This window comes from Aquarana catesbeiana, linkage group LG07 (genome assembly GCF_042186555.1).
Source record: "Aquarana catesbeiana isolate 2022-GZ linkage group LG07, ASM4218655v1, whole genome shotgun sequence".
In the NCBI taxonomy this organism is placed as follows: Eukaryota; Metazoa; Chordata; class Amphibia; order Anura; family Ranidae; genus Aquarana; species Aquarana catesbeiana.
Genome location: NC_133330.1, coordinates 338,283,517 through 338,302,168, shown reverse-complemented (window position 1 = coordinate 338,302,168; position 18,652 = coordinate 338,283,517).

The window sequence follows — 18,652 nt, the reverse complement described above, 5'->3', positions numbered from 1 at the left end:
GTACAAAAAAAAAAAAAAAAGAAGCAAAATGTGCACTATTGTTTTCTGGGCTGGGCTACGGGTCCAGACAACAATTAACATACAGATATGTGGTATCGCTGCAATCGTCAAGAGCAGGGGAATTTATTTTGGGTTGTTCTTTGGTGGTAGGTTATGGCAGTAACAAGAAATATGCTGCTTCATCCATTCTGTTATATGGTGGAATTATTTGCATGGTAGGTGCTTCCCAGAAATATTGCTGTTCATTCGTCCCATATGGTTGCCTTTGGTTTTGTACCATTATGATATGCCCTTTTTCATTTTTTGTAGTAAAGACAAAATTATGACTACATACACTCTTACTTAATACCCCTGATGAAGGTGCTTGAACCAGAAACGCGTCGGATACCGGGGATCACTATATACCGGAGAGTAACAATCTTTTTTGTCATACATACCATGTAACTCACTGTTTTCTGTTTTGTTTATGATGTTTTGTATACTTTTGTAGTATTTGTTCAAGTCCTTTTAACCTCCCTGTCAATTTTTCCAAGTGTGGCTCGGGGTTACAAATCAGGACCATTAGCGGTAACCCCGAGCCACACTCGGGATTACATCGCAGGATCCTGGTGTGGCTTTACTTACCTTGTCCCCGGTATCCTGCGATGTCCCCCGCAGTGTCTGTGGGCTCTGTCCTCGTCCGAAGCCTCTCCTTGCCAGGCTCCATTCCCTGCGAGCGTCGCTACGCATGGGGGCGGAGCCTGGCGGCAAATTAAAAAAATGTCAAAATCATAACACATACAGTACTGTAATCTTACAGATTACAGTACTGTATGAAATGATTTCACATCCCTTTTGTCCCCAGTGCTTTGGCCCATGCCCTGCATGCAGTTTTATGTGACATATACTGTTCTTTCTGCCTGGAAACTGGAGATTGTCCATAGCAACCAAAAAGTGTCCCTTTACGTCAAAAGTGGCTTTAGACCAGCTAGAAAACAGCGATAGTAAATTAGAACACTTGCAGAATTGAGCGATAGTGAATCGTGGGGAAATTTATTTTATTACTATTTTTTTTTATTTTTTTTAATTATTTATTTTTATTTATTATATTATAATTTATGTTTTTGTGTTTCAAACTTTATCATATCCGGGATATCTAATAGACTCTTGTTTGGACAGATTTAAGTGTGTTATTGTTAAGAATTACAGACCTACAATATAAAACGCCAAATTTCCATGCAAAATAATTGTACCGCTTTCAGCACCTAAAATCCGAAATAATCATACCGCCAGGGAGGTTAATTTCGGTCATTATATGATCAAATGTTTTTTATGTACATTCAATAAATTATACTTTTTTGACAATATATATGTGTTTGTTGCCTACAAAAGTCCCAATGAAGTGGGATTCCTTTTTCTTGATAGAATACCAGGGATGTGGCAACTACACATTGATCTGATATGGTGAAACCCTCCTTTTTCGTTATACAGCATAACAAAGAACCAAAATATGGGATTTTTCAGGTGGCAAAACACGATAACACATGATAAAAAATATCAACATTTTATTTAGAAACATCTAAAAATCAACAAATTGTTGTCAGAAATAACCATACAATAAACAGAACAGATGCAACCGATTATAATCTCTACATGTTTCGCCAAAAGATGGCTTCTTCAGGAGAACTTTTATCGGGCACTGCATGTATGATCACTGAGTGTTTGATAATTATTTTGCTTTAAAATCCAATAAATATTTGGCTCCGAAACAACAGGGGAAGACAGATAGGGATAATTGGTGGAATCACAGAGAGAGGCACAACGATGCCCCCTATTGACCCATCTGTAAAAACAGTGGGCTACAATGAATCCTAATTGGAAGGTAACAAATCCAAAAATGTATTTTCCAAAAGTTTCCCAGTTATTTTCCTTTCCCAAATTAAGGAAAAGGAACAAGAGGTAGTTTTCAAGAAAACTTATGGTCCGAAAAAAACTGCCATGGACCTTACAGGATACCATGCAAAGATTCCTCTACCTCCTCTATGCTGACCCATGGTTGTTTTTTGGCGGTAGGTTATGACAGTAACAGGATATATTAGCTACATTAAAAAAAAAATGTTTTTGTTACTATTTTGGGCCAATTTTCCTTTAATAACAACAAAAAATTAATAAATCAGGAGATATCCATAACTATTTACCAACAAATGAAAGCCCAATCTGTCCTGAAAAGAATGTGGTATAATTCAACTGGATACAATCAGTAGTTGTTATGATATGTACAGATTTACTAACACGTCAAAGTTGCAAAATTGTGCTTAGGCATTACGATGTGTTTTACCCTTAGACGTGAAGGGGTTAAATCGTACGTATGTAGCGAGTGCGGTTATTAGACTTTCCGTAGAGGACAGCATTGTCATTTCCAGCCTCTTCTTCCAGACTGCCATAAAGATGTTAATGTTTCCCGCGTAATGACCCGACTATTAGCTGCCGCGTAGAAGCTCTAAGCCCCGGCTGTACCCAAACGGATGGCTTGTTCAATGGCTGCGACGCCCTCTGATTTATTAACAAAATCCTAATGTATTCAAGGGGAGACAGAAGAGACTTATAGCTCATTAAAGCCTGTCCAGGACTGCGCAATGTGAAATATGAACACATTCAGCAGTGACCCGTGGCCTGTGAAGCCTGTACAGACAGCTGGGGGTGTGTGTGTGTGTGTGTGGGGGGGGGGGGGGGGGTACGGAAAATGCAGAAAAATCCCCAGAACTTTCCGAGGCCGCCCAAGGTGCTGCATCGGCGTAACGTGTACTATCCGTGACCTGAACCGTCCCTTCTTCTTCAAGCGGTGTTCTATGAAAATGATAATTCTGGGCTAATAGGCTTCAGATCAATGACTCAATATGTATTTCCCCATTGCATCATTCATAATCGAGGTATGAAGATGATTAGATTTGCTTGTTGATGCTGATAAAGGTGAAACGGACAAGGTCGTTCTTTTTAATGGCTCCATTAGATGCAAAAATTATCACCTGTGATTCTGTGAAAGAAGCTACCCAGAATGCACTAGCTGCGGCAGTGAGGAAGAAGGGCCTGCTGGATGTTATGTCCGGGTAGATGGAGTAGGTCAGGTCAGATATTGACAACCAAGGCTGAGATTGGATGGAGGTTTTTTGGAAAGCATAATTTATTAACGAATGCTAAAAAAAAACAAGTTGTAAGTATGAGACAAAATTTCGAGGATATTAGCATGGAGACATGACTGTTAATCATTTAGCAATATAATGTCATAGGGTGGTATACGGGATGCCAAGGATGGGTCCTGGACAGAAGAGACAGGTCCCCACTATCCGATTTTGATCGATTTGATTTGGATGATGTCAACACAATTTTGAGCACTTGAGGGTTCTCACCCATGCAGGGTGAGGGGTTCTGGGGTAGTCCATTTGGAGAGGAAAGGATTGATTTACAGTGCTCTCAGGAGTGGCAAGTCCTCCTTTGGGAATTCAGAGGTTCGGAGAGACTTTTGGAAAGGGCCCCCAACCAGAGGCATAACTAGAACCTTCAGGGCCCTGGTGCAAGCAACCATAAAGGGTAGACTTTGTGACCCTGGTAGTTCCGCCACTGGTGTCAGTAGTTTTTTAATTTTGTCTTTTTCTGTAATTTTTTTTAACATTTTATTTATTTATTTGCAATGTTATTTTTTATATTTTTTTTACAGCTGTTTAGGAGCCACAATGGGGGGGGGGGGGGACATTGGAGAGATATGTGGGGTCTAAACCGACCTCTGATGTTTCACTTTTGAGACAGAGCAAGGAGATTGAGGACAATCTCCATCTCTGCAGCCCCAGCTGCACAGAATGATTAGACAAGAATAGCTCTGTACCATGGGCGTAGCATAAGGGGTGGCAGGGGTCACAATCGCAACCCCGCCCCTAGCTCCAGGGGGCCCCTGCAGCCTCCCTGTCATATTATCATATCCTCCACAAAGTCCAGCTCCGATCTGTCCGAGAATTTCACAGGTCAGAACGGCAACATAAAAGGCAGATACACCCTGTGAAGGCTGACAGACTTTGTGTAAAGGAATGTGATTCCAGCCCTGTGTAGTGTGGGGGGGGGGGGGTAGGAGCTGTTTACAGTGCTGGGATAGGAGCTCTGCCAAGTGACCTGCTAGGGGTCCCTGTCCTCTGATTCTCCAGCGGTGATCCCTGTCCTCTGATGTAAGGAGGAACTCTGGGAACTCAAAACTCTTAAGCCACTTAGTATCTCGGCGTGCGGTGGGTGTATCTGCACGCACGGTGGAAGTGGTGGGTGGTAATGGGGGGGGCCATGTCAACTTTTGCATCGGGGCCCACAAGCTTCAAGCTACGCCTCTGCTCTGTACAGAGGCTTTCCGTTCATTTACAAACTGAAGCATAGTAACACAGTTTACTATGCATCAGTTATAAATGAACAGAGTCGGTGATCGGTACAGATCACTGACTCTATTCATTAACACAAGGAAGGGGCCAGTAAATTACACATTTACCAGTCCCTTCCCTGCTCTCCATCCAGAAAGCATCCACCGCAGCAGCCAGCAGGAGAGAGGATGGAGGAACCCGGCAGCACTGCTGGGATGACAGGGAAGCCCGATCACAGTAGGAGGTGGATAGGCGGCGGCATGTAGAGGAACTGATCCCCTCCATTTTCCTCCTGTAGCCGCTGAAAGGCTGCAGGAGTAAAGTAGAGGGGATCAGTTCCTCTACATGCCACCCCTTCTATCCAGGTGAACAGGGAGCAGCATGGGCAGTTGTGACCCCTGCAATCCCTGTATGTATGTCCCTGCCTCCAATCCTGATTACAGGGACGTTGGACTCGAAAGGGTTAACCCTCAAGGGAGGCCTTAAAAAGGTAAGGAGCCAGCACCTGTCAGTGAGGTGGAGTGGAGTAGTTCACACAGCTGTGAGAAAGCGAACTGAGACTTAGCTCCTGCAGCCTTTGCGGTACCCTGAAGCAGACACAAACCCTAAACCCTAGTGTGGGACTGGTATACTGGTGGTAAGTCATTGTGTTGTCTCAGTGCTGGTTCACACTGGTGCAATTTCTGATGCGACTTGAGTCACGCAGAATCGCGTGACAAAAGAAATCACATTATTTTCAATGATGCCTTTTTCCATTAGCGTGATTTTAGAAAAGGTTCCTGTGCTACTTTGGTGCAATTTCAGTGCAATTTGGCTCCATAAATTATGCTAACCACATCCAAAGTTGTACTACATAATCGCACTGAAAATCGCATCAAAATCAAATCACATTATTGTGAACTGAGCCTTAATTATGTCAAGATTATGTTTGCCTTAACTATTGCTGAAGAAAGCTGTTTTTGCTTGTTTTTGAGAGACCAATAAAGACTTATTACTTTTACAAGAGGCTGGTGATCCCCGGCTCCCTATATTACAGTGGACATAGATGGACAGCTCTCCATTGGGGATGAGGTTCTTCTTCGTGACTATGCTGGATTTGCACTGAACTTCAAAGCACAGGCCTAGCAAACTAATGGCCCTTATCCAAGTATGCAGCCTGGTGGGTCAGGAATAGGGGAGGCAGCAAGTGTGCGCTCTCCCCACTCCTGAACCATACCAGGTCACATGCCCTCAAATGCGGAGGGTGCCTTGCCAGGGGTGCTGCCTCCTGGCAAAGCAGCTTGTCACCATGTTGGTAAACACAAGGCTCTCTTCCCCACATCCAGCAGTTCAGGGATGTGGGGAAGATGCCCTTGTCCTCAGCAACATGGGGTTGTAAGGGGGAGCCCCCTTTAAAATAAGGCCCCCCCCCCCCCCCCCCTGATTTCCCCAACATAAATGGTATCACATCATAGTAACATTTACAAAAAAAATAAATACACCACACATTTGACAAAAAAAATATTCCCCTGGTGTAAATCCATTGTCAATTACACTATTCATATGATATAAATCAAGATGAAGGACGCCCGCTGACCTGCTAAAAAAAAACACACCGATCACCCCACCTCATGGACTCCTCACCGTGAATGACATTTCCCAACCCCACTGCTGAAAGTAAACACATGGGTTGGGGAATCTTGGGTAACATAATTCTTTAAATATAACCATGGCTATAGATGGTAAATGACATAACCCAGGATTCTCCCCACCCATTTTATTTTCAGTAAGGAGGTGTACATAGTAGACATAGTAGGTAGACATCAGGTGGACATAGTCTCCAGTGGTCAGCGTGTTTCTTTTCAGCAAGTCAATGGGCCACTAAACATCCTTTACCTCCCCTGACTAGGCTAAATCCCAGACACTGGAGATCACGGTGGACAATAGCCACGCACAATCTTTTCCTCCCACTGTAGTGCAAGCAGGCACACCCTACTAGATAACCATTTACACGTACATGGGCTCTTGTTCAGAACTGTTTTTCTCCACAAACAACTAAAAGGAAATGCAAAAGCAGTTTAAAAAAGCTTAGAAAGAAATCAAAAGTAGGTTACAAGGAGTCCAGCTTGTAGTGTCCCTTTGCTGTGGATTGTTAATCCAGTTGCCATATCAAGGCCTACAGTTGAATGTTTCAGTGATTACAGGTTCGAGCCCCTGATAACGATCGCTCAGGACTACTATGCTGTTCGGGTTCCACACCTAAGTTAGCCCTCAGACCATGTTGGGAATCATGTTTACAAACCAACAAGGGACCTTTCTGTCCCCAATGGTTCCATGCCTAGTCTGCAGAGGTCAGGCAAAGGTCAAGGCAGAGAGAGTAGTCAGATCAATCCAGATGAGCAATGGACAGGCAACAAACAGACAAGGATTATCGTACTTTAGCTCTGTAGATAAGAAAAAGCACCAGCCATGCAAGCCTAAATATCCTTCTGCTCAGAGGTTATGTTCAGCATAGTTTCAGGAAACTCTTGGAGTAATGGGGGTCCTAGATATCCTGGAAGACCCAGTAGGGATCCTATGAGCACTGGAGGTTCTTAGGAAGTTTGGAAATCCTTGAAGACTTAGTAGAGAGCCTGTGAGACCTGGAGGTCCTAGGAATCCTGGAAGACAAAGAAGGAATCCCGTCAGTATTGCAGGTCCTAGGAATCCTGGAAAACCTGGAAGACCCTACAGGGATCCTGTGTGTACTGGAGGTCCTAGGTATCCTAACAATCCTGGGAGACCCAGCAGGGATCATGGAGGAGGTCCTAGCAATTCTGGAAGACTGAACAGGGATTCTGTGAGTACTGGAGGTTCTAGGAATCCTAGAAGACCCAGCAGGAATCCTGTGAATGATGTAGTTTCCAGGAATACTGGATAACCTAGCAGTGATCCTGTACATACTGGAGATCCTAGAAATTTTGCAAATCCTTGAAGACCTAGTAGGGAACCTGTGAGTACTGGAGGTCCTAGGTATCCTAACAATCCTGGGAGACCCAGCAGAGATCATGGAGGAGGTCCTAGCAATCTTGGAAATCCTGGAAGACCGAGCAGGGATTTTGTGAGTGCTGGAGGTTCTAGGAATCCTAGAAGACCCAGCAGGGATCCTGTGAATGATGTAGTTTCCAGGAATCCTGGATAACCTAGCAGTGATACTGTACGTACTGGTAATCCTAGGAATTTTGGAAATCCTTGAAGACCTAGTAGGGAACCTGTGAGTTCTGGAGGTCCTAGGAATCCTGGAAGACCCAGAAGGAATCCTGTCAGTATTGCAGGTCCTAGGAATCCTGGAAAACCTGGAAGACCCAACAGGGATCCTGTGAGTACTGGAGGTCCTAGGTATCCTAGCAATCCTGGGAGACCCAGCAGGGATCATGTGAGTACTGGAGGTCCTAGCAATCCTGGAAATCTTGGAAGACCCAGCAGGGATTCTGTGAGTACTCGAGGTTCTAGGAATCCTAGAAGAACCAGCAGGAATCTTGTGAATGATGTAGTTTTTCAGGAATACTGGATAATCTAGCAGTGATCCTGTAAGTACTGGAGATCAATCCTGGAAGACCCAACAGGAATCCCGTGAGTACTGGAGGTGAAAGAAAACCTGAAAATCATGAAATTCATGTCAGGGACCCTGTGAGAAATGTAACAAAGAAGCAACACAGTGATGAGCTCATCTCTCAGTCACTCTGCTCTCTACTTCTATCAATGTGCGACTTGTGCTGCTTCTTCCTCATACACTCCTGTCCTGCTCTACAGGGACTGCAAGTAGTTTATACCAGATGCCTGGGGAGACCTTAAAAGGTGCCTATAGTTACTATCAGGGAAACAAAATGCATTACTGGGCCAAAAGAAAAAAAGTAAAGGAGTAAAACCCATGTTGGTCTGTCACAGGGGTGACCAATAGCAATAGCCTAGGATAGTAAGTAGTTCGCTCCAGGTGAGCCTGCCATCGCGATCCTCCACACCCCTCATACACATGTGTGCTCACTCAGCTCGTCTGGCTGTATGTAATAAAAGAACCAAGAATCTAGACAGCTACACTCCAAGAAACACCCAACTTTATTGTAACTTGTAAGGACATTCCAATACAGCAAAATGTCACTGTGGGGGCAGAAAAAGTTAACGCGTTTCGCACTACCATGACTAGCATACAGTGCCTTGAAAAAGTATTCATACCCCTTGAAATTTTCCATATTTTGTCATGTTACAACAAAAAACGTAAATGTATTTTATTGGTATTTTATGTGATAGACCAACACAAAGTGGCACATAATTGTGAAGAGGAAGGAAAATGATAAATGGTTTTCCAAATTTTTTACAAATAAATATGTGAAAAGTGTGGCGTGCATTTGTATTCAGCCCCCTTTACTCTGATACCCCTAACTAAAATCTAGTGGAACCAATTGCCTTCAGAAGTCACCTAATTAGTAAATAGAGTCCACCTGTGTGTCATTTAATCTCAGTATAAATACAGCTGTTCTGTGAAGCCCTCAGAGGTATGTTAGAGAACCTTAGTGAACAAACAGAATCATGAAGACCAAGGAACACACCAGACAGGTCAGGGATAAAGTTGTGGAGAAGTATAAAGCAGGGTTAGGTTATAAAACAATATCCCAAGCTTTGAACATCTCACGGAGCTCTGTTCAATCCATTATCTGAAAATGGAAAGAGTATGGCACAACTGCAAACCTACCAAGACATGGCCGTCCACCTAAACTGACGCTTTCTTTTTTTTTACGCACGTTTCAACCTGCGGAATTCATTGTAGTAGCTGTATTTTTTCTTATTCTTTTTGATTGTTTTGTGCTGTTTGAGCTGGGGAATGCCCAAAGGCTCTGTATTGTACAACTTTTTCAGAAAACCAATAAAAGTATTTACAAAAAACAAAAAAAACTGCCCGGCTGGGGAGGAGAGCATTATTCAGAGAAGCAGCCAAGAGACCCATGGTAACTCTGGAGGAGCTGCAGAGATCCACAGCTCAGGTGGGAGAATCTCTCCACAGGACAACTATTAGTCGTGTTCTCCACAAATCTGACCTTAATGAAAGAGTGACAAGAAGAAAGACATTGGTGAAAGAGATCCACAGCTCAGGTGGGAGAATCTGTCCACAGGACAACTATTAAGCTAGCCTTACACTATACAATTTTCTTATCAAACTTTCTTTAGATTTACCTTTAACTATGTAGTGCAAGGGCTTGTCTGATTGCATACAAATTGAAAGTGTTTAGATTTGACCTCATAATATATGATTTTGATAAATCTAAAGGAAAGTTGTACAAGGAAATTGTATAACGGATGGCCTGCCTTAGTCGTGCACTCCACAAATCTGGCCTTTATGGGAGAGTGGCAAGAAAGCCATTGTTGAAAGAAAGCCATAAGAAGTCCCGTTTGCAGTTCGCGAGAAGCGAAGGGGGACACAGCAAACATGTGGAAGAAGGTGCTCTGGTCAGATGAGACCAAAATTGAACTTTTTGGCCTAAAAGTAAAATGCGGAAAACTAACACTGCACACCACCCTGAACATACCATTCCCACCGTGAAACATGGTGGTGGCAGCATCATGTTGTGGGGATGCTTTTCTTCACCAGGGACAGGGAAGCTGGTCAGAGTTGATGGGAAGATGGATGGAACCAAACACAGGGCAACAAACACAGAAAACCTGTAAACCGAAACATACAGCCAGAGCTACAATGGAATGGTTCAGATCAGGGGGCCTCCAAACTTTCTCAACAAAGGGCCAGTTAATTGTCCTTCAGACTTAAGGAGGGCCAGACTGTGGGCATTGGGATTAGAAAAGTCCCAACATCAGTGGGAATGAACAAAGCCCCATTATTGGTGTCATTGGGAGGAATTGTGCCCCATCTTTGTTGTGATTGGGAGGAATTCTGTCCCTTCATTGGTATCAGTGGGGGGGAATTATGCCCCATTTTTGGATGAAAATAGTGCCCCAAGGGCAAGATAAAAGCAAGCAAAGGACCGTATCTGGCCCCCGGACCGTAGTTTGGAGACCACTGATTTAGATCAAAGCATATTCATGTGTTAGAATGGCACAGTAAAAGTCCAGACAAAAAAATCCAATTGAGAATCTGTGGCAAGACTTGAAAATTGCTGTTCAGACGCTCTTCATCCAATCTGACAGAGCTTGAGCTATTTTGCAAAGAAGAATGGACAAAAATGTCCCTCTCTAGATGTGCAAAGCTGGTAGAGACATCCCCAAAAAGACTTGCAGCTGTAATTGCAGTGAAAGGTGGTTCTACAAAGTATTGGGGGCTGAATACAAATGCCCCCCACATTTTTCACATATTTATTTTGAAAACCATTTATCATTTCCCCTCCACTTCACAATTATGTGCCACTTTGTGTTGGTCTATCACATAAAATCCCAATAAAATACACTTACGTGTTTGGCTGCAACGTGGCAAAATGTGGAAAATTTCAAGGGGTATGAATACTTTTTCAAGGCACTGTGAGTACGTGCTGAGATAGCGTGAAACGCGTCACCTTTTCCTCTGCCCCTAAAGCTACATTTTGCTGTATTGGAGCGTCTTTACAAAGTTACATTAAAGTCGGATGTTTTCTTGGAGTGCAGATGTCTGGATTCTTGGATCTTCTATAGCAAAAGGCCAGGAAAATGAATCCTATCCAATCGACTTTCCCCCCTAAGCAGACTTGGCAGCCATCAGGAATTTGTAAAGCCTACAAATTACAAACGTTCCCCTCTAAAACCATAAACAGAAGGTTATTCCGGTTCCTAAAGACGGCTGTAGATTGTTTCAACTGCCGGGGCTATTTACAAACTCAAAGAACCATAAATAGTAGGACACCTGGGTATTACGGCAGCAACAGACAATCGCCATTAGCGGTTTACGCTGCCCTCAACGCTTCAAAGGCTTGTGCTACAGAGCACCGGTTCGCCTCGGCACTTCAAAAACAAACGATTTGGGGAGCCGTCATTAGTGAAACAGTACCTGAGGATAAATATCTAATTACCCAACAACACCAAAAGAGATATAATATCCAACTAGATTAAAGGAACCCTGCACTGAAGAGAGTGCAGGACCTGCCAATGCTGAAAATGCTAATTCCCTGGCTTTCCTAAAGAGTGTAGGAGAAAGGAGAGGAGATGGAGAGGAGGGGGGGAGAGAGAGGGAATGGGAGTGTAGGAGAAAGGAAAGGAGAGGATAGGGGGAGGAAAAGGGAGTGGGAACGTAGGAGAAAGAAGAGTAGAGGGAGAGGGGGAGAGGGGAGGGGAGAGAGAGGGAGTGTAGAAGAAAGGAGGGTAGAGGAGGAGGGAGGAGAGAGAGGGGGTGTAGAAGAAAGGAGGGTAGAGGAGGAGGGAGGAGAGAGGGGGGTGTAGGAGAAAGGAGAGGAGAGGGAGAGGGAGAGGAAGAGGAGAGGGGAGAGAGAGGGAGTGGGAGTGTAGGAGAAAGATGAGGAGTGGCAAAGGAGAGTAGAGGGAGATAAGGCAGGGAGAGAGGGGAGAGAGGAAAAAAGAGCAGAGGGAGAGGAGGAGAGGGGAGAGAGAGGGAGTGTAGGAGAAAGGAGAGGAGAGGAGAGGGAGAGGGGGAGAGGGGAAGGGAGGGGAGGGGAGAGAGAGGGAGTGTAGAAGAAAGGAGAGGAGGAGAGAGAGGGAGTGTAGAAGAGAGGAGAGGAGGAGGGAGGAGAGGGGAAAAAAGAGCAGAGGGAGAGGAAGAGAGGGGAGAGAGAGGGAGTGGGAGTATAGGAGAAAGGAGAGGAGAGGGAGAGGGGAGGAGAGAGAGAGGGAGTGTAGAAGAAAGGAGAGGAGAGGAGGAGGGAGGAGAGAGAGAGGGGGTGTAGGAGAAAGGAGAGGGAAAGGAAGAGGAGAGGGGAGAGAGAGGGAGTGGGAGTGTAGGAGAAAGGAGAGGAGAGGCAAAGGAGAGTAGAGGGAGATAAGGCAAGGAGAGGGGAGAGAGAGGAAAAAAGAGCAGAAGGAGAGGAGGAGAGGGGAGAGAGAGGGAGTGTAGGAGAAAGGAGAGGAGAGGGAGAGGGGGAGAGTGGAAGGGAGGGGAGGGGAGAGAGAGGGAGTGTAGAAGAAAGGAGAGGAGGAGGGAGGAGAGAGAGGGAGTGTAGAAGAGAGGAGAGGAGGAGGGAGGAGAGAGAGGGGGTGTAGGAGAAGGGAGAGGAGAGGGAGAGGGAGAGGGAGAGCAAGAGGAGAGGGGAGAGATAGGGAGTGGGAGTGTAGGAGAAAGGAGAGGCAAAGGAGAGTAGAGAGAGATAAGGCAAGGAGAAGGGGGAGAGAGAAGGAGTGGGAGTGTGGAAGAAAGAGAGGAGAGGGAGAGAAGAGGAGAGGGTAGAGAGAGAGAGTGGGAGTCTAGGAGAAAGAATAGAAGGGAGAGAGAGAGTTTGATAAAACAGGAGAGAGAGGGAGTGGGATACATAGAGATCATGAGAGACAGAGGGGTTGATTTACTAAAGGCAAAAAGACTGTGCACTTTGTAAAGTGCAGTTGCACTCTGCAAGTGCACTTGCTCCAAAGCTTAGTAAATGAGCAGAAGCTCTGCTGACGTCCATCATCCAATCACGTTGAAGCAAAAATTCAGTTTTTGTTATTTTCCTTGCACGTGATTGGGTACTCTTTGCAAAGTGAAGCCTTACCTCATTTACTAAGCTCTGGAGCAACTGCACTTGCAGAGGGCAACTGCACTTTGCAAAGTGCACAGTCTATTCGCCTTTAGTAAATCAACCCCAGAGAGTCATACAAAGAGAGAGTTACAAAAGATAGACAGAGAGGAGAAAGAGAAATAAGGGAGGTAAATAGAATGAAAGGCAGAGAGGGATAGAGAATGAGAATGAGAGAGAGAAGAGGAATGAGAGGAAAAGAAAGGAGGTACATTGAGAATTAGAGGGAGAGAAAGGAGAGTAATTGAGAATGCGAGAAGAGGGAGATAAAGAAGGAGAGAGAGAAAGAGGAGGGCGCAGAGTATAAAAGAGAGAAATAGAGGGGCAAGATAAAGAAAAAAGGGAGTTGAAGGGGAGGGGGATACATAATGAGGGAGGGAGAGGAGGGAAGCAGGAGATGTGTAGTGGTACCCCCGTAGGGGCTGCTGAAATGTTGGATTGTCTGTCACCCCGCCCAGCCCGACATTCACCTCTCAAACACTCAGAGATATAGAACAGTCCATATTCTTTGTTTTTTGTGTGTTTTTTTTATTGAGGTGATTGAACTTGGATGGGGTAATATGGGATGCCCAGTAGAATTGGTAGCACTTGCTTGGGACAACTATATACAGTCCAGTATATACATCCAATTTCCCCTCCTGCACATTGTTTCCTCTCTAATCTTCAGGCACAGCTAGCACAAAGTGGTTTAGGCCTGACACTGGCTCAGCCAGGCCTTTAGCCAGGCAGGGACAGCGGGTCCCTATAGTGTAGCAAAATAGAAAGTCTTTGATGCTAGCTGTCCTTCACAGCTAGCTGTCCTTCACGTGGCTACTAAGCCCAGTAAGCCATCTTCAGGCCCTGCCAACCCTCCTGGCTGCAGCAGCCTCTCTCCACTGCCCCTTTCACCACAGTCCACTCTTCTGGTTCTGCACCTATCTCAGACTGCAAGGTCCCAGTCCTCTCAGGCGTGCCTCCCCAGTCCTCCCGACTGTGCCTCACTCACCAGCCCTCTTGGCTGCAACCAGCTGTCCTCCCTGAAGTCTCTTAGCAGTGCTCTCTCCCGCTGTCCTCTCCTTGCTCTCTCTTATGCCTCTGGTCCAGGAGATCTTCACATGTTCTTGAAGGTGGTCCTGACTGCATCTGAGCCCAGGCCCGGGGTCACCCCACCCCCCAAGACTGGGGAGCTCCCCCAAAGGCCTCCACACTCTCTCAATCCAGCTCTTCCACCCGATAACTTCTCCTCAGCTGGGCTGACCATGGGTATTTAAAGAGGCTTGCCCCCTGCCAATCCAGATTGGGGATTGGTCAGGGCTCCCTAAAACACCCCAGGCAGCTCCACCTCTCCCCCCTCCTCTCTTTTCAGAACTTTCCAGCAAACTCTAGAAAGAAGAGGGAGGTCTCAAACCTCCCAGCCCAGACCAGATGAAAACAAACGGGCCTGGCTGAAAGCCAGGCCTGCCCAAATTGACCTATCCTATAAAAATCCTACCTCTAGCACCTACCTACGTAGAGGGTGCTACAGATGGAAAAGGACAGAGACCAAGAGTGAAGGGGAGAGAGATCATGGGAGAGAGAGAAGCAGGGAAAGAGGGGAAAGGAAGCAATAAAGAGAAAGGGGGGGGGGGGTATTGATGAAGAACTAAAGAGAAAAAGGAAAGAGAAATAAAAGATGGAGGGAACACAAGGCAGATAGACAGAGGAAGTGAGATGGAAATAGTAGAGAGGGGGGTGGAAGGTGGAAAGAGGAGTGTCGGGGGGGGGGGCATCTCTTTTTAATAAAAAGTGGAAGGATGGAAGCAGCCCTTCTCCATCTTGACAAGGACGAGGATTCTCATTTCCCCTCCAGCAAGCTCCGGCTAGAACTGGGTCTGATGGCTGCATTTTCCGGAGGGAATTCATCCCACTCTGAAGATCTGCACATAACCGGCTATTATTTCCACAAACGCATAAATGCCAATGCATGCCACAATTAGCACTTTTACCAGTAACACCTCGACTACTTAGCACCCGCTAGAGGAGCTGGTATGTTTGTTACTGTTTGTGTTTAACATACTTACTGTATGTGTAAAAACTGTCACTGTGCAGAAACAAGCAGTCCAGTTAAAGGCGCACGCCAATTTTAAATGAGAGTCATAGAGGTAAACTTGACACAGGGGGGCTGTAGATTTTCCTATGACATTTATCTTGAGTATCTTGTTTCTCATTCTTTCTAGCCTGTAGTGTCTTTATTTTCTAAACAGCCCTGAAGCTGAGAAAACCCGGCCAGTGTGCTCCCTGGTACCAGCTCTGCCCACGCTTTGAAAAACTCCACCCACACATGCTGGAGCACAAGAGGGAAGTTGCCCATCTCAGACGGCGTAAAGCAGGGATATGCAATTAGCGGACCTCCAGCTGTTGCAGAACTACAAGTCCCATGAGGCATAGCAAGACTCTGACAGCCACAAGCATGACACCCAGAGGCATGATGGGACTTTTAGTTTTTCAACAGCTGGAGGTCCGCTAATTGCATATCCCTGGCGTACAGCAACGCCTTCTGTCCAGACTTCTTGTCAATAAACATGAATGTGAGTGTACAGAAAACCAGCATACCATGTAAGTCCAACTGATTGCAGAAGCCAGACCACTAGAGTCATAGTTACATAGTTAGTTAGTTACATAGTTGGTAAGGTTGAATAAAGACACCAGTCCATCCAGTTCAACCTGAGTGAGTGTGGGTGCGTGTCTACAATTGTCCCTATCCCTGTACCTTATGTCTCATTAAGATGCTCTTCTATTATTATTATTTATTTAAGGTACCCATATAGCGCCATCAATTTACACAGCGCTCCACACATAAATCGCACACTCACATTGGTCCCTACCCTCAGAGAGCCCACAATCCAAGGTCCCCAACTCACACCCATATACCAAGGCCAATTTTGGACAGAAGCCAATTAACCTACCAGCATGTCTTTGGGGTGTGGGAGGAAACCAGAGCACCCGGAGGAAACCCACGCAGGCACAGGGAGAACATACAAACTCCAGGCAGGTAGTGTCGTGGTTGGGTTTCGAACCAGCGACCAGAGTCACGTTCAAGAGTTCAACTAAAGTCCCATATTGTGTTTCGGAGAAACAGGGGTCCTCTTTATCAAGGTGAGAGACAAAGTATTAATGTGAGTGAGTTAGGGCTCGTTTACATTTGCTTCAAAATGTGGCATTAGACACGCTTTTTTAACTACCTCCCGCCCATCCGCCGTATAGACAAATAATGGCGGGCGATGTTCTGTTGTTCTGCGACAAAATCATATGATATCGCCCCAGTCTCACCTCGCTGTGTCACTGGGACACGGTGCGTCCCTGATCTTGGTAAAGAGCCCATGACGCAGCTCTTTACCCATGTGATCAGCTGTGTCCAATCACAGATGATCACATGTCAACAAGGAAATGCTGCTTGTCGGCTCTCCTCACCTCACACTGACAGAGTGTGAGGAGAGGAGAGCCGATCAGTGGCATCTCCTTACAGGGGAGACCTGTACAGATCATCAGTGCACCCCCAACAGTGCTCAGCAGTGATGCCAGTCTGTGGCCATTAGTGACACCAATCTGTGCCCATCAGTGATGCCAATTAGTGCCCATCAGTGAAGCAAGTCAGTGTTGCCTTTCAGTGCTCATCAGTGCCGCCCATCTGTGCCATCTATCAGTGCCACCTATCAGTGCTCATCAGTGTCACCTATCAGTGCCCATCAGTGTTGTCTATCCGTGCCAACTATCAGTGCCCATCAGTGCTGCCTAGCAGCACCCATCAGTGCCACCTATCAGTGCCCATCAGTGTTGCCTATCAGTGCCCCCTCATCAGTGCCTTTTAGTGCAGCCTGATCAGCGCACATCAGTAAAGGAGAAAAACTACCTTCTTACACAATTTTCTGACAGAAACGAACAATTGTATTCCTACAAAAATGTTAAAGCCCGAGTCTGGGCAAAAAAGAAATTTTCCCTATTATTAGTTCACAAATGTCCAAGTTCAGTGAAAGCTGGGGGGCCTATAGTCAGGAGTTCACCAAGGTCCCAGTTCAGTGAGAGCTGGGGGGGGGGGGGCTTTTGTCAGGAGTTCACCAAGCTCCAGTTCAGTGAGAGCTGGGGGGCCTATTGTCAGGAGTTCACCAAGCTCCAGTTTAGTGAGAGCTGGGGGGCCTATTGTCAGGAGTTCACCAAGGTCCCAGTTCAGTGAGAGCTGGGGGGGCCTATTATCAGGAGTTCACCAAGCTCAAGTTCAGTGAGAGCTGGGGGGCCTATGGTCAGAAGTTCACCAAGGTCCAAGTTCAGTGAGAGCTGGGGGGCCTTTTGTCAGGAGTTCACCAAGGTCCCAGTTCAGTGAGAGCTGGGGGGCCTATTATCAGGAGTTCACCAAGCTCCAGTTCAGTGAGAGCTGGGGGCCTATGGTCAGTTCACCAAGGTCCCAGTTCAGTGAGAGCTGGGGGGCCTATTGTCAGGAGTTCACCAAGGTCCCAATTCTTTGAGAGCTGGGGGGGGCTTTTGTCAGGAGTTCACCAAGGTCCCAGTTCAGTGAGAGCTGGGGGGGGGGGCTTTTGTCAGGAGTTCACCAAGGTCCCAGTTCAGTGAGAGCTGGGGGGGCTATTGTCAGGAGTTCACCAAGATCCAAGTTCAGTGAGAGCTGGGGGGGCCTTTTGTCAGGAGTTCACCAAGGTCCCATCTCAGTGACAGCTGGGAGGCCTATTGTTAGGAGTTCACCAAGGTCCCAGCTCAAGGAGAGCTGGGGGGCCTATGGTCAGGAGTTCACCAAGGTCCCAGTTCAGTGAGAGCTGGGGGGGGCTATTGTCAGGAGTTCACTAAGGTCCCAGTTCAGTGAGAGCTGGGGGGCCTATTGTCAGGAGTTCACCAAGGACCCAGTTCAGTGAGAGCTGGGGGGAGTTGCTTTTGTCAGGAGTTCACCAAGGTCCCAGTTCGGTGAGAGCTGGGAAGCTGGGGGGCCTATTGTTAAGTGTTTACCAAGGGCCCAGCTCATTGGGAGCTGGGGGGGGGCTATTTTCTCGGAGCAGTTGGAGTCAAGTCCAGGGGGTACACTGAGGATCTGGCCTGGAAATTCACAGGAGAATTGTCTGACAGATATTGGACAGGAGGTATCTAAGTATCTGGGGACACCATGAATAGGAGCCTGGAAACAGGATCCCGGTGATTGTCTGCTGTTTAAGCCCTTGTGTGACTGTCAGTGTTGCTGAATTGGGACTTGCCCTGCTAAGAGAATTGCTTGTGTTTCCAGTCTCTGCCAAAAGGGAGATTTCCCTGAAGAGAGCGGACAGAACAGGGGGTGTCCTCTGGTTACTTTGTGCGCTAAATCTGGAGCATCCCAAGGCTTCCCCGCACCCCAACCAATTTCAACATTAAAGCATTAAAGCATAAAAAGACAGATACCCCCATGCCTGGTCATTGAGCAGTAAGACTATTTGAGTGGTCGTGTGCCTTTCTGCCTGTTTACCCGAATAGGAAGAGAACCTGGGGCAAATCGGTGGGACCTGTCAGGGGTCTGTGCTACATATACATACAATGAATAAAACCAATTTGTGCCGGACATGTCCCAAAGAGAGAGCATCAAGTTCCATCAGTCAAACGTCTGAGACATTAGAGCACTTGTTGGCAGGTACCCCC